The sequence below is a fragment of the Lineus longissimus genome, chromosome 17, assembly GCF_910592395.1.
Source record: "Lineus longissimus chromosome 17, tnLinLong1.2, whole genome shotgun sequence".
NCBI classification, from domain to species: domain Eukaryota; kingdom Metazoa; phylum Nemertea; class Pilidiophora; order Heteronemertea; family Lineidae; genus Lineus; species Lineus longissimus.
Window position 1 is genome coordinate 12,364,588 of NC_088324.1, and position 14,331 is coordinate 12,378,918.

The 14,331-nt window shown below is 42.5% G+C and overlaps 1 long non-coding RNA gene across 1 annotated transcript; it reads left to right on the forward strand.

Annotated features, from left to right (window-relative positions):
* Window positions 1–4,202: 4,202 nt before the first annotated feature.
* LOC135501086 (uncharacterized) lies at window positions 4,203–11,879 on the forward strand. Its single transcript, XR_010449552.1, has 5 exons — window positions 4,203–4,826; window positions 5,216–5,288; window positions 5,820–6,028; window positions 6,762–7,009; window positions 7,372–11,879. It is a non-coding gene; the product is annotated as an uncharacterized LOC135501086 (long non-coding RNA).
* The last annotated feature ends 2,452 nt before the right edge of the window (window positions 11,880–14,331 follow it).

The following is a 14,331-nucleotide window of genomic DNA, read 5'->3' on the forward strand; positions in this document are numbered from 1 at the left end:
GGTTGTGACTGTCTTCAAGAGCACAGTCAGATAGTAGCACAGCCCAGCGTAAAAGACACTCCAATGGCAGGGTTGTGACTGTCTTCAAGAGCACAGTCAGATAGTAGCACAGCCCAGCGTAAAAGACACTCCAATGGCAGGGTTGTGACCGTCTTCAAGAGCACAGTCAGATAGTAGCTCAGCCCAGCGTAAAAGACACTCCAATGGCAGGGTTGTGACCGTCTTCAAGAGCACAGTCAGATAGTAGCACAGCCCAGCGTAAAAGACACTCCAATGGCAGGGTTGTGACTGTCCTCAAGAGCACAGTCAGACAGTAGCACAGCCCAGCGTAAAAGACACTCCAAAAGCAGAGTTTTGACTGTCTTCTTGAACAAGGCTAGAAAGTATAGCTCGGTCCAGTGTAATGTACAAGAGACGTCCCAAAAACACAATTGTGACAAGAAGCAGGCGACGAATATGAGGACTGACATAGATGGGCATCGAGGAGACGAGTCACAACATACCTCTGCAAGGTCAAGGAGCAAACTCGTTCATAGTCGCTTGATACACTGGCTGGTTCTTTGAGAGATTGGTCGTGTGGACATGGGGACAGACATAGATGGACCTCGAGGAGACCCAACATGCGGCAGCAGGATCAAGCAGCCCTGGCACACTGGCTGGCTACTTGAGAAATTGGTAATTATGGACAAGCAGGCGACGAATATGGGGACAGAAAAAGATGGACCAGTACTGTGTATATAAAATGTAGATTAAAACGTCTACAACTGGTGCGAGAGAGCGAGGTTGTGACGATTTCTCCATCAGGTCCTTGGTTTGGAAGTCCTTGTCGATCCTTTTCTGAGATGTCCTGTAGATAGCAAGGCAGACAGCGTGTTTTATTGATGCGAGAGGCATGGATTGTGAGGATGTCCCCATGTCAAGCTCTTGTTGAACAAGGCAGAATGGATATTTTTTCTGGACCATATGGCAAAAGATGATGGCAGCTCATGAGTTTGACGAGATTGGGCTTATTTGGGACGAGACAGGGAAAGACTGTGAAAGACCGTAAGACTAAGTAGAGAGAAATATCAAGCGATGCAACGGTATGTCAATTGGCTAGACAGAGACAGGTTGTGATGACGTCTTCATGCCGGGTCCTCGAAGTAAAACCTTTTCAGAGACATTCTGTATGGGAAGACAACAGTTTCACAGTATAGCTCGGTTGTGACGATGTCTTTATTTCTGGCCATGATCCTAGGCAGTCTATACAAACCTTTTTCTGAGACATTCTGTTAGGCGCAGATTTCAATCGCATGTCTTACAATTCTGAAAGAGGTAGGTTGTGAAAATGTCTCCGTGTCAGGCATTTGAGGCAATAGTCCTTCTTTTCTGAGACAGTAAGGTTGCGACAGTACCGAACAATTCAGACCGAGTAAGATTGCTACAATGTTTTCCTCTCTTGACGTCGTCCTTCGTTCAATAGGGCTGCGTATTTATACATTTATATATCTTTTCGCCTTCGTTGACTTTAAAAGATATCATGAAACGATCCCTGGGCGCACTACCCCGACCCCGCTTGACTACTCCTAGTTGCCGAGGTTCTTTCTGGATGGGATATAAACATGTTGTTTAGACACCAGTGGCAGCATCTAGGGGTCATTGCGCACGCGTATGCTATGAACGGACGTCTGTACGGATGGGAGATCATCTCATACAGCATAATTGATTACATAGTAAATAGTATTATGTTTTTAAAAATACTTTTTCTTTATTTCTTACCACCATCTGTCATACATGTATATTTTTAGTAAATCGTATTTATCTTTCTGATGAACCCTATCTAATAGATGCTGGAGCATCCGTAAGGAAGTTCCCTTGATTATTTCTTTTTATTTCTTTGCGCCAACCATCTAATAGATCCTCTATCACCCATACATCTGAATCATGTATATGTTTAGACCCTGGCGTCGTGACGGCTCCTATCCTGTTTAATAGCTTTCCCATGTGCTGCCGAAAGGAAAAATGGATCCGCCCAATGAGGAGGGGGGGAGGGGGAGGGTGAAAGAAATCACACAAAACCAAAAAAACAGGGTCATTGCAGCGTTTTGTGCCAGAGATATTATCTTGAATTTATAGTCGGTTTTAGGACCCATACATTGGTTGTGAAGCAAAACACGCCGTTTTGAGGGTTGGTTTGTCGACCCAATACCCCGCCAAATTTGAGGACCACATTTGGTTGTTTCCAGCCAATGAAATCGTGTCATTGCCATCACGTGACGCCCGCACTCCTGCACGTGGACGCAGACGATTTATATTTTGGAAGTCTTTTGATATTTCGTGATCATTTTTGGTCCTCAAAGACAGTTTTTGTCAGGTAAATAACAGAGATTTTATGTCCGATTTCTTGTTTATGATCCCGTGTCCATAACAGGTCCCAATTATTTTAATTTTAGTCAACTTGTTCCCTATTTTTCAATCGGAGAAGTTAGCGCGGTGTTTTGCGCGAAATGCGCAATGCGCCAGGTTGCGTCCCATGCTCGGAGCAAAAATCAGCCGCGAAACACCGATCAAATCCTTCATCATCCTTGTGAATTAGCACCAATAATACTTATTTTGAGGTTCTCTGTGAAATTCTACATCTATAGAAACAAATACTGTGAAAAAGTATTGGTACGATATCATGTATAAGGGATTTTAGAAAACGGAAACTTCGACCGACGGCAAGTTGTTGATAGAGATGAATGCATTGTTTCGCGCGACAGTGATGATGATTTCATGGTAGTTTTCGATCATAAATCAGCCTGGTTTGACAGCTCCAAACTTGATAACTGGTAAACATAACAAGTTGTTCGTCATTGTAAGTCGTTCCTTTTGATTTTCAGGTTGAAATCTGCCGTTTACAACGGTTTTCCGCGAGCTTATCCCACTTCATTTTTCTCGTGGCGGCATCTCATCAGTCATCTCCTGGAAAACGTAGATCGAATTGATTAGTAAACAGTTCAGGAATTAACACACAGAATAACCATTGGTAAGCAGTTAACATTCGCATTTCTATTCTGCTTTTCGGCGATTTTGAGGCGAGAATGTAGGTGTGGCATTTGCAATTCGCAGCTGAAAACTCGTAAAAAACTTGAATGTCTGTGCATCATGTGTGCATCATATGTGCATCATTCAGTGCATTTAGTGCATTCAGTTCAGAGCATGGTGATGCTCTGTAGCCTATACCCCCATCCACATTAAAATACTAATCCTTTGGAAATAGACTTAGACAAAGGTTTTACAGCCTAATGTATGGAATCCAGATGTCAGGAAAAAATATGTGGCCCATATGTTTCTGGGGGACCCCATGCTCAGGGTCCCCTTGCCAGATTTACTTTCACAAGATTTAAGGCTAAGTCCTCATATGTCCACCTACCCAAGATCAAGATAAAGATGTTGTCAGCATTGTGCTATTCTTAAAAATGTCTGACACTCTAGTCTTCAGCAATGATCTTGGTCAAAGGAAAACTTGAAAAGGTCTTGGATGTATTTAACAAGACTACCCATTGCAAATATTCTTCCATCTTCTTGATTTTAGCAATGAAACGATCAAGTTTATTGGTGATGCCCATTGTTGCCTGAAAGCACAGTTGTGGAGGAAGCTTTGCTTAGAGGAAGGTGGTTCCCAGCCTGGAGAGCAACAAAGCCAAGAAGGGATCACTCAACTGAAAAAGACAGTATTTCCAGATGAGTACCTAGAGTGACAATTACAATAAATACCAAACTTGGCCCACCTGATATTTCATACGATGATTCATAATCAAACTGGGATTGGACAAGGCCCTTTTTGTGCTTCCAAAGTTTTAAAAATTTCCCAGATGTGCTGATCAGTGGGAGATAGGGTCTCCTCATCAAAATATCAGGATGAGTTGACATAGGTTTACATTGACAGAGATTTTTGAGTATCCTCAATCTTTGGGTGACACAATGAAGTATTAGGTGCCTTGCTAAAGGACAACGATGGCGCAGATTATGTGAGAGTTGAACCCACAATATCCTTGTCATTGTGATCATAAACAACCAGAAACTCTGGTATGTGGACTGGAGGGATGACTGCTTCGTAATTTTGTCTCAATTCACAGAGTTCGATATGTGTCCTTTGAAACATAAAACTTGGCCTTGGACCTCAATCTTGAAATTCTTTACTTAAAGCTGTTGGTGTTAAGTTAAATGACTCTTCTGATTTTGTAAAGCTTATAATCTTTGGCAGAAGAACTTTATGTGGAAAGCCGATGTTTCTACTCACTGTTAGTTTTCGGGCCTCGAAATTCAGGATTTTGCCTCCACAGCATTTCTGGAAAAAAGTGCTGCAGAGGTAGAGGCCTCTCAACAGCAATTTGTCCCTTGTCCAAGACAAATTGGTCTCAGCTTATTTTAGGCATAGCAACCCTGCCAGAGTCAGTGATTGCGGAGCTCCTGGCAATGCACACCTGGATCCGGAGCCTAAGAACTGGGGCTGTATAATTTAATAATTAGAATAACATGAATAAGGTAGCCAGGCCCATAACTTTGGGTAATACCATTTGCCGCGAGTGTCGTGGAGAATTTACCATTCAGAATCAAAAGTTAAGTGAGAACCATTATCTTTTTCAGCCCCTCCACCTGATGACCCACATTAACAGGGAAGGAGATGAAGGCAATCAGATTTGGTATGGCATCGTAATCCTACTGACAAGCCATGGCCAGTTAACAAAATTTACCAAGGTCAAGGACCACAATTCTTTGCTGTGACTGGCTGGGTTTTGCTGACCACAATACCATTTGAACTGGAAATGTTGTTGCGAGAAGAATCCGTCTTGGGATACAAGGTTGGTGTGGAATCTGCATGATATTTGATGATGTACTAAACAACTTTAGAAAAAGTTCATTGTGTTACCCATAAAGAATGGTCCAGCCAGACTTGCTATATGAGATGCCCCTTACTTGCTATTCTCCTTTCTTACATGCCAAGTGCGTGGCGAGGAGGCAATCTGTACCCACTTAATTTATCAAGCTAGTGGCTAACCACTGGCTGTATCAGAAAAGGATACCAACACAGCTCAAACCCGCTCCCATGGCAAGACAATTAGGATGATGTTCAAACAGAGGAGATTGGAAAGCAGTCAATCAAAGGATGTACACTTAGTGAGATATCAAAGACTCTTGCATGCGGTAATAAGCTGCATTAATTATGATAAATCTTGATGTTTCTTTTCAGCCTAATAGCAAGATCAGAGGGCATGGTTCCCACGAAGGCTGTCCTTGGAAGATTCAGCAACCTACTTGATCAGGTAGACTGAGCACTTTGGTTTGGCGTGGCTTGAAGTATGCAGGCAAACTGTCCATCAAAGGAGGTGGAGGCCTGTGTGCCGTGAAGTTACCCGTCTCTTTGTTTAGTGACATTCATTCTGCAGTTTAAAAAGTGCTTGCTTGTGATCTTAGGTGAAGTGAAAACTGCTCATATAGTGATCATTGGACTTGTGATAGTGAACGATTATCAACAGGGACAGAAATTAGGGTTGTGCCAAATACAAAACCAAAAGTTGATACCAGTATGACAATGCATTTACAGTCAGTCAATGTAAACTTGAACATAGTATTTGAAAATGCAGTAACTGCGGGGACGATTTTCAGACAGGCCGCCTGGGAACATATCTACGAGGTAACCACCACAGCCAGGCAATTACCTAGCAATTGCTAGGATGAGATATCAGTAGCCAGTCAATGATAGGATGGATGCTTCCAGATGTCAAAGTGTCCGAATTTCTTGTAAAATTGTCAACAAATTTATGATTATTTAAATGGTTCGTGTTGTTTTTCAGCATGGTTTCAAGATCATTGGGGTCACAGGGGCCTGGAGAAACCATCACTTTGCATGGATGCTTGGAGACACTTGTCACCCCTGGAATGCCTGATGTGAACAAGAGCTGGGGCTGAACCAAGCTAAGATCATTGACAATCCCTATCATGTTGCCAGTGCCACCAATGGCAGGACTGAAGATGGATCCATTGGAAACGAAAGGCTTTTCCTGTAAGTTTTTAAATGTATTAAGAGTTTTCAGTTTGAATAAATATGAACTTTGTCCCTGAGATCGTCCAAGAGAGACTGCACCACACAGTAAAAGGACAGGTGATTTAGTGACAAGTACAGGTACCCTCGCTGCTGTGAGCATGCATTTTGAAATTATTCCATTTTCCTGTGATGTGTGCTAGTTAGGGCTTCAAATCATTGCACTTTGTGAGACAGTGACAGCAGGTTGGGGTGACGACACATCAACATATGTGCAGGAGCTTCTGTGCATTAGATGCTCAAACTCCAGAGGCCCATCGTTTGAACCTTAAAGTTGGCATGAGACCTGTAGCAGGTCACTGTCTATCTTGTTTAACTCCACCAAGCTTTATGAATAGAAACGCTGGGGTTGCTTTTTTGGAAAGACTGGCGTTGAAAGTTATGACACAAGACCATAAGACCATAATTTTGGATGCAGTCAAGAAGTCCTTGTAGTAAAATGTAGGTTGTGCCAAGTTACACAATGTTTGTAGAAGATTAAAAGGAATTTGGCTATGGCCAAGACTCCCTTGCAGTATTAAATTAGAATTTGAATTGTCCCAAATTTACAAGGTGGCTGAGTTTTGATTTTATCTTCAGAAATAAAAAAAAAAAAAAGGGAGGAGAGGATGACCTTTCAAAATTTCAGAGAAACGGAAATCGAGGATTGGTCATTCAAAACTCTAAATTAAATGAATACTATTGGTCTTTCCAGCAGCCAACACCTCATGAACAAGACTAGAAAATAGCACAGGTGATCAAGACTGATACCGCACAATCGTCCTCCTGGTTAACAAGCTAAGACCAATCCAGATGGGGAGGGTTGGCCCTCCAACACCACTACCAATGCTCTCAGCTGGGATCAGTGGACTGCAGCAATATCTTACTGAAGACAAAGATGAGGGAATCTACAATGTTGATGCAAGATTGCCCTGTGATGTCCAGGCGTCCTTGACTACAACGGTTTGTTGATTGTTATAGTAGAACTTGTGTTTTGCGGTATAGGTCTAAATATCGCTGATCTGGCTGAGGCCTAGGCAAGCTCAGGATACCCTTCTGTGACTGCAACTATCAGCCTAATGATGACATTGTTGCACGGAAGGATAGTCTGTGGTACATGATTCTAATTTCCTGCCATGAAAAATTCAAGGACAAAGTCACAACCAGTCTCACATGATAGTGCCACAAAAGTAATTTTAGTATTCGATATGACTGATATCTTTCGGTACAACATCTTGTAAACATCATGATTGACGGACACCTTTCAATTGAATGGGTAACCCTCATTTTCTTTCACTCTTAATCAGTTGTTATCATTATTTCAGCTTTGGTTCACCAGTAGGTCCTCGGATGGTAAAGTTTGGACACAACATCCTGAGCATGAAGAATATTCTGAAAGACAGCACAAGCAATATTTGGACATTCAATTTTTCAGCTGAGAAGGACCTTTTTTCAAGTTAGGACTAAAGCCCCTGGGCCCGCTTTAGGCCTATAACTGTAGTTTGTGCTCTGTAGTATGTGATTTGAAAAGATTGGAGTAAGGATTGTACAATGGAACAAGTGTCATTTTGTTTGCCACAGTAACTTAAGGCAGTGTTAGTGACCCATTTGTTTTTCAGTTTACAAAGCCATCATGATCAACTGCATTGATCCCTCAAAAGATTGTTGGAGTGACTCCATTAAATGTAACAAAAATATCCAACACCTGGTATTCTAGTTACTGTAGGTTAGCTTACTGAAGTGACCTTTTTGTTTTCACTTTTAAAAACCTATGCGATTTGCCACACTGAAGGTCCCTCCAGAGATTGTTGGACTGGGTCCATTGAATGTGACAAAAATATCCAACACCTATTTACAAATGAAGTGAGGGGTCAGCCTTTTGGTGTAACTCCATATAACTGTCTGGTGATTTCGCTCTGGGCTTGTGACATTCTGATCGGTCTGAAATAATCATTGTCGCCCATCCCTCAATTTGAGGCCTGTGTCCCGATGGTGGCGTTGAATGGCAAAATCAAAGGGGCATGACGGCGGTTAAACCTATTGCGAATGGGCAGCATCACAACCAGTTCTGAGATCTGGGGGTGGTGTAGGATATCTGGTTACCACGCACACATCTCTTGAATCTGCGGTGGGTTGGTACCCCACGCTACGTAAGGGGAGGTTCTGGGTAAGACTTGGTCCACGTGAATAGGTTGTACCTGAAAGATGAGAAGTTGCGAATGGTCGCCTTAGAATATGTCCTTCGACCAGCTAGTGCTAACCCGGTCACTGTCTCCAGGTCACCACACCTTGGTCAATGAGCGGGCGAAGAACCCAATGGCTCCGTCAGGAGTACATCGTCAACTTCAGCCCGTAGTCAAACCGGTGCACGCACAAATATCTTAGCTGAGAGTGGGGGACGTACTTGCTTCTCATCGGGGTAATACAGTACCACTGTATACAATGACCCCATTTTAGTTGGAATTTACTGAGGAGTGGACGATAATGAGAATTTCAGGCCAGTCCGATTGTCACCAGTTCAGAGGGCGATTACCTGATAGTTATGTGGCATTCCGTCAAACGGTGAACTCTTTCACATCCTTTGTAAATTAGTGTTGCTTGTTACATGTCACATTCAATGGCTCATTTGAGGATAGTTTCTGTGATTCTACTTTACCATGAGCAGGCTCATTAAAACCTAAACTGTGTAGTTTGTGCTCTGTAGTGTGATCTAAAAAGTTGTAAATCTGGTTATTGGAGTAAAGATTGTAGAATGGAATATCCGCGGGATGCCCTAATCTGAGAGCCAAGAGCCAAGACGCTGTTAAAGAGCCAATTAAGTGCTGCCAGGAAAGCCCCGAGCCAAAGAAAAAGTTTAGGCTAATGAAACTTTGGGAATCCTAAGCCTACAGGTACCCTACTTGATAAAAAATTAATTTATTATGTAATCATTTATGACATTGTAAGAAATCACCACCTTGATAGCTATATGGTTCACAGTCTACCATGCCAGGGTTTTTTATTGTACTCTTGTTATGCCGTCAATACAATAGGGCAAGTACAGTGTACATGAGTCTGCACTTCATACACTGTGTACAATTGCACTTGTTTGTCATTCCTGCCGTATCATCTAGCCTTGCGCAAATAGTTCAATCAAAATTGTTTTAAAAAGGCATGATATTGCTCAAATTTGTAAATTCTTGATTGAAATCTGCCAATTCAAGTAATGAGATAGCGGTACTCTGCCTATCTGTACTATAAAAAAACCGACGGTTATTGCAGCTCTTGGCTCTAGGATTAGGGTGTCCCAATATCCACACCTGGTATTCTTTAGTTACTGTGTAGTGACCTTTTTGTTTCCACTTTTAAAAACCTATTCGATTTGCCGCACTATGAAGGTCCCTCCAGAGATTGTTGGACTGGGTCCATTAAATGTTACAAAAATATCCAACACCTATTTACAAATGAAGTGAGGGGTCAGCCTTTTGGTGTAACTCCATATAACTGTCTGGTGATTTCGCTCTGGGCTTGTGACATTCTGATCGGTCTGAAATAATCATTGTCGCCCATCCCTCAATTTGAGGCCTGTGTCCCGATGGTGGCGTTGAATGGCAAAATCAAAGGGGCATGACGGCGGTTAAACCTATTGCGAATGGGCAGCATCACAACCAGTTCTGAGATCTGGGGGTGGTGTAGGATATCTGGTTACCACGCACACATCTCTTGAATCTGCGGTGGGTTGGTACCCCACGCTACGTAAGGGGAGGTTCTGGGTAAGACTTGGTCCACGTGAATAGGTTGTACCTGAAAGATGAGAAGTTGCGAATGGTCGCCTTAGAATATGTCCTTCGACCAGCTAGTGCTAACCCGGTCACTGTCTCCAGGTCACCACACCTTGGTCAATGAGCGGGCGAAGAACCCAATGGCTCCGTCAGGAGTACATCGTCAACTTCAGCCCGTAGTCAAACCGGTGCACGCACAAATATCTTAGCTGAGAGTGGGGGACGTACTTGCTTCTCATCGGGGTAATACAGTACCACTGTATACAATGACCCCATTTTAGTTGGAATTTACTGAGGAGTGGACGATAATGAGAATTTCAGGCCAGTCCGATTGTCACCAGTTCAGAGGGCGATTACCTGATAGTTATGTGGCATTCCGTCAAACGGTGAACTCTTTCACATCCTTTGTAAATTAGTGTTGCTTGTTACTTGTCACATTCAATGGCTCATTTGAGGATAGTTTCTGTGATTCTACTTTACCATGAGCAGGCTCATTAAAACCTAAACTGTGTAGTTTGTGCTCTGTAGTATGTGATCTAAAAAGTTGTAAATCCGGTTATTGGAGTAAAGATTGTAGAATGGAATATCCGCGGGATGCCCTAATCTGAGAGCCAAGAGCCAAGACGCTGTTAAAGAGCCAATTAAGTGCTGCCAGGAAAGCCCCGAACCAAAGAAAAAGTTTAGGCTAATGAAACTTTGGGAATCCTAAGCCTACAGGTACCCTACTTGATAAAAAATTAATTTATTATGTAATCATTTATGACATTGTAAGAAATCACCACCTTGATAGCTATATGGTTCACAGTCTACCATGCCAGGATTTTTTATTGTACTCTTGTTATGCCGTCAATACAATAGGGCAAGTACAGTGTACATGAGTCTGCACTTCATACACTGTGTACAATTGCACTTGTTTGTCATTCCTGCCGTATCATCTAGCCTTGCGCAAATAGTTCAATCAAAATTGTTTTAAAAAGGCATGATATTGCTCAAATTTGTAAATTCTTGATTGAAATCTGCCAATTCAAGTAATGAGATAGCGGTACTCTGCCTATCTGTACTATAAAAAAACCGACGGTTATTGCAGCTCTTGGCTCTAGGATTAGGGTGTCCCAATATCCACACCTGGTATTCTTTAGTTACTGTGTAGTGACCTTTTTGTTTCCACTTTTAAAAACCTATTCGATTTGCCGCACTATGAAGGTCCCTCCAGAGATTGTTGGACTGGGTCCATTAAATGTTACAAAAATATCCAACACCTATTTACAAATGAAGTGAGGGGTCAGCCTTTTGGTGTAACTCCATATAACTGTCTGGTGATTTCGCTCTGGGCTTGTGACATTCTGATCGGTCTGAAATAATCATTGTCGCCCATCCCTCAATTTGAGGCCTGTGTCCCGATGGTGGCGTTGAATGGCAAAATCAAAGGGGCATGACGGCGGTTAAACCTATTGCGAATGGGCAGCATCACAACCAGTTCTGAGATCTGGGGGTGGTGTAGGATATCTGGTTACCACGCACACATCTCTTGAATCTGCGGTGGGTTGGTACCCCACGCTACGTAAGGGGAGGTTCTGGGTAAGACTTGGTCCACGTGAATAGGTTGTACCTGAAAGATGAGAAGTTGCGAATGGTCGCCTTAGAATATGTCCTTCGACCAGCTAGTGCTAACCCGGTCACTGTCTCCAGGTCACCACACCTTGGTCAATGAGCGGGCGAAGAACCCAATGGCTCCGTCAGGAGTACATCGTCAACTTCAGCCCGTAGTCAAACCGGTGCACGCACAAATATCTTAGCTGAGAGTGGGGGACGTACTTGCTTCTCATCGGGGTAATACAGTACCACTGTATACAATGACCCCATTTTAGTTGGAATTTACTGAGGAGTGGACGATAATGAGAATTTCAGGCCAGTCCGATTGTCACCAGTTCAGAGGGCGATTACCTGATAGTTATGTGGCATTCCGTCAAACGGTGAACTCTTTCACATCCTTTGTAAATTAGTGTTGCTTGTTACATGTCACATTCAATGGCTCATTTGAGGATAGTTTCTGTGATTCCACTTTATCATGAGCACGCTCATTAAAACCTAAACTGTGTAGTTAATGTGCTCTGTAGTATGTGATCTAAAAAGTTGTAAATCTGGTTATTGGAGTAAAGATTGTAGAATGGAATATCCGCGGGATGCCCTAATCTGAGAGCCAAGACGCTGTTAAAGAGCCAATTAAGTGCTGCCAGGAAAGCCCCGAGCCAAAGAAAAAGTTTAGGCTAATGAAACTTTGGTAATCCTAAGCCTACAGGTACCCTACTTGATAAAAAATAAATATATTATGTAACCATTTATGACGTTGTAAGACATTGCCAGTCTTATTGTCACCAGTACCTGATAGTTATGTGGCGTTCCTGTCTTTTAACTCTCACGTCCATTGTAAATTAGTGTTGCTTGTTACATGTCACATTCAATGGCTCATTTGAGGATAGTTTCTGTGATTCTAATCCACTATGAGCAGGCCCATTTAGGCCTTGCTGCATTTCTACAAGTTCTAGCATTGTCAGGGGCAAAGCTAGCGGAAGAGGGCAAATGCCCGCCCCCCCCCCTCCAGACGTCACCAAAAAGTTTGTTTTTGACCACGATTTCGGTAGAAAAGTTTGAAGAAGTGTTATTTTGCCCCCTAAAGATCTAAAAGCTAGTCATGCCGCTGATTGAAAAAGATATGCATTGTAAATTTAGTTATTATCGGAATTAAAAACTGCAATAAGCATGATAAGAACCATCTTGTTTGCTTAATTGTACAGCATGACTCTATAGGATTGACGCTGCAGAAGTAATAAGATAAAAATGTTGTTACTGCATTTTAGGTGTAGAATACCTGCAAAATATGCTCCGCGCCTGTAAATGGTTTGTGCAAGAGTGTCCTTAAACTAGTTAGTAATAGGTGCTGTATTAATGGTCTTACCATCACTATAGGATTGGAGCTGCAGAATTGTCCCAGATCTGCCCAGTCGAGATTTTGGGGAACTTGGTACACTAACAAGACTAGCTGTACATTGTATGTCCACCTACCCAAATCCAGCACCAGTTGATACAATCTTTTGAGGAACCAGCTCCAAGTAGACTGGACGCAATGAACTGGTCTCGCCTTGGTGCCTGGTACATCAAGGAAGGACAATCGGGATGACGAATGGACTGCATAGATGTGACACTGATGTGTAAAGAGGTCTTGCCATTATTGCTTGTTGGTCTTGTCTGACCGGGAGACCTAGCTTCTACTAGGTGCCCGATACATCAAGGAATGACAATCAGGATGACAAATGGAGTGCAAAGGATGCGACACAGATGTGTAATTGTAGAGGTCTTACCATCAATCATTGTTTGGTGGTCTTGTCTGACAGAGAGACCTAGCTTCTATTAACAAGCCTAGTACATGCAAGTACAGAAAGGGCCCAAAAAACCCCCAAGTGTCTTATTGTATATGCAATAAGTCTATCTATACAAAAAGGCCTTTAAAAAAACATGCTCCATTTCATCATTGAAAATGGGCTATAGCGACAGTAGTGCTGTCTAGCGGTAAAAATGTGAACTGAACATTTTGGGCGAAGATTTCAGTTCTACTTATTGCCGCGAGACAGCGCCACTGTCGCTAAAGCCCATTTGACATGGTGTGAAGCGGTCTTACCATCAATCGTTGCTTGGTGGTCTTGTATGACAGAGAAACCTAGCTTCTATTCACAAGCCTAGTACATGCAAGTACAGAAAGGACCCATAACACCCCCAAGTTGTGTCTTATTATATATGCTATAAGTCTATCTATACAAAAAGGCCTATAAAAACATGCTCCATTTCATTCATTGAAAATGGGCTATAGCGACAGTGGTGCTGTCTAGCGGTAAAAATGTGAACTGAACGTTTTGGGCGAAGATTTCAGTTCGACTTATTGCCGCGAGACAGCGCCACTGTCGCTAAAGCCCATTTGACATGGTGGGGTCGGAGTGAGTTCGATTCAAAGATGGGAAACGTGATAGAACTCGGATAATCAGATGTGGAGGGAATATCTGTCCTTGGAATAGAACGTCCGAGGCGCAACACGCACGGTCTCTGGGACAATCGGGTGTGATTGGAACGGTAATCGAAGGGATAGAGATTGGGTCTAATTCAGCTTTTCCTAGGATTTTCAGTGAGGAGAAGCAATGTGCATAAATGATAAGATGCTTAATTTATTGGACTTTCTATTTTATTATTTACCAAATACATTTATCACATTATTATTAATATTATTATAAACAGCATGTTCATGCATAGAGGGTTGTGCCCACCCAGCTGTTATTGCTCAAGTATGAGACAATGGATTAACAATTGGGGGTGTCAAAAGATTTTCTTAGAAGTTGAATTTTTGGAAGTGAGTCCAAGCTGCTCGACAACCAGAGGGCCTTGAAAGATCAAAATGCTGCTAACTGTCTCCGGAACAAACCACACTGGTCCTACATACATTATAGGACTGGCCAAAAGCTGTTTTTACAGGTGTTC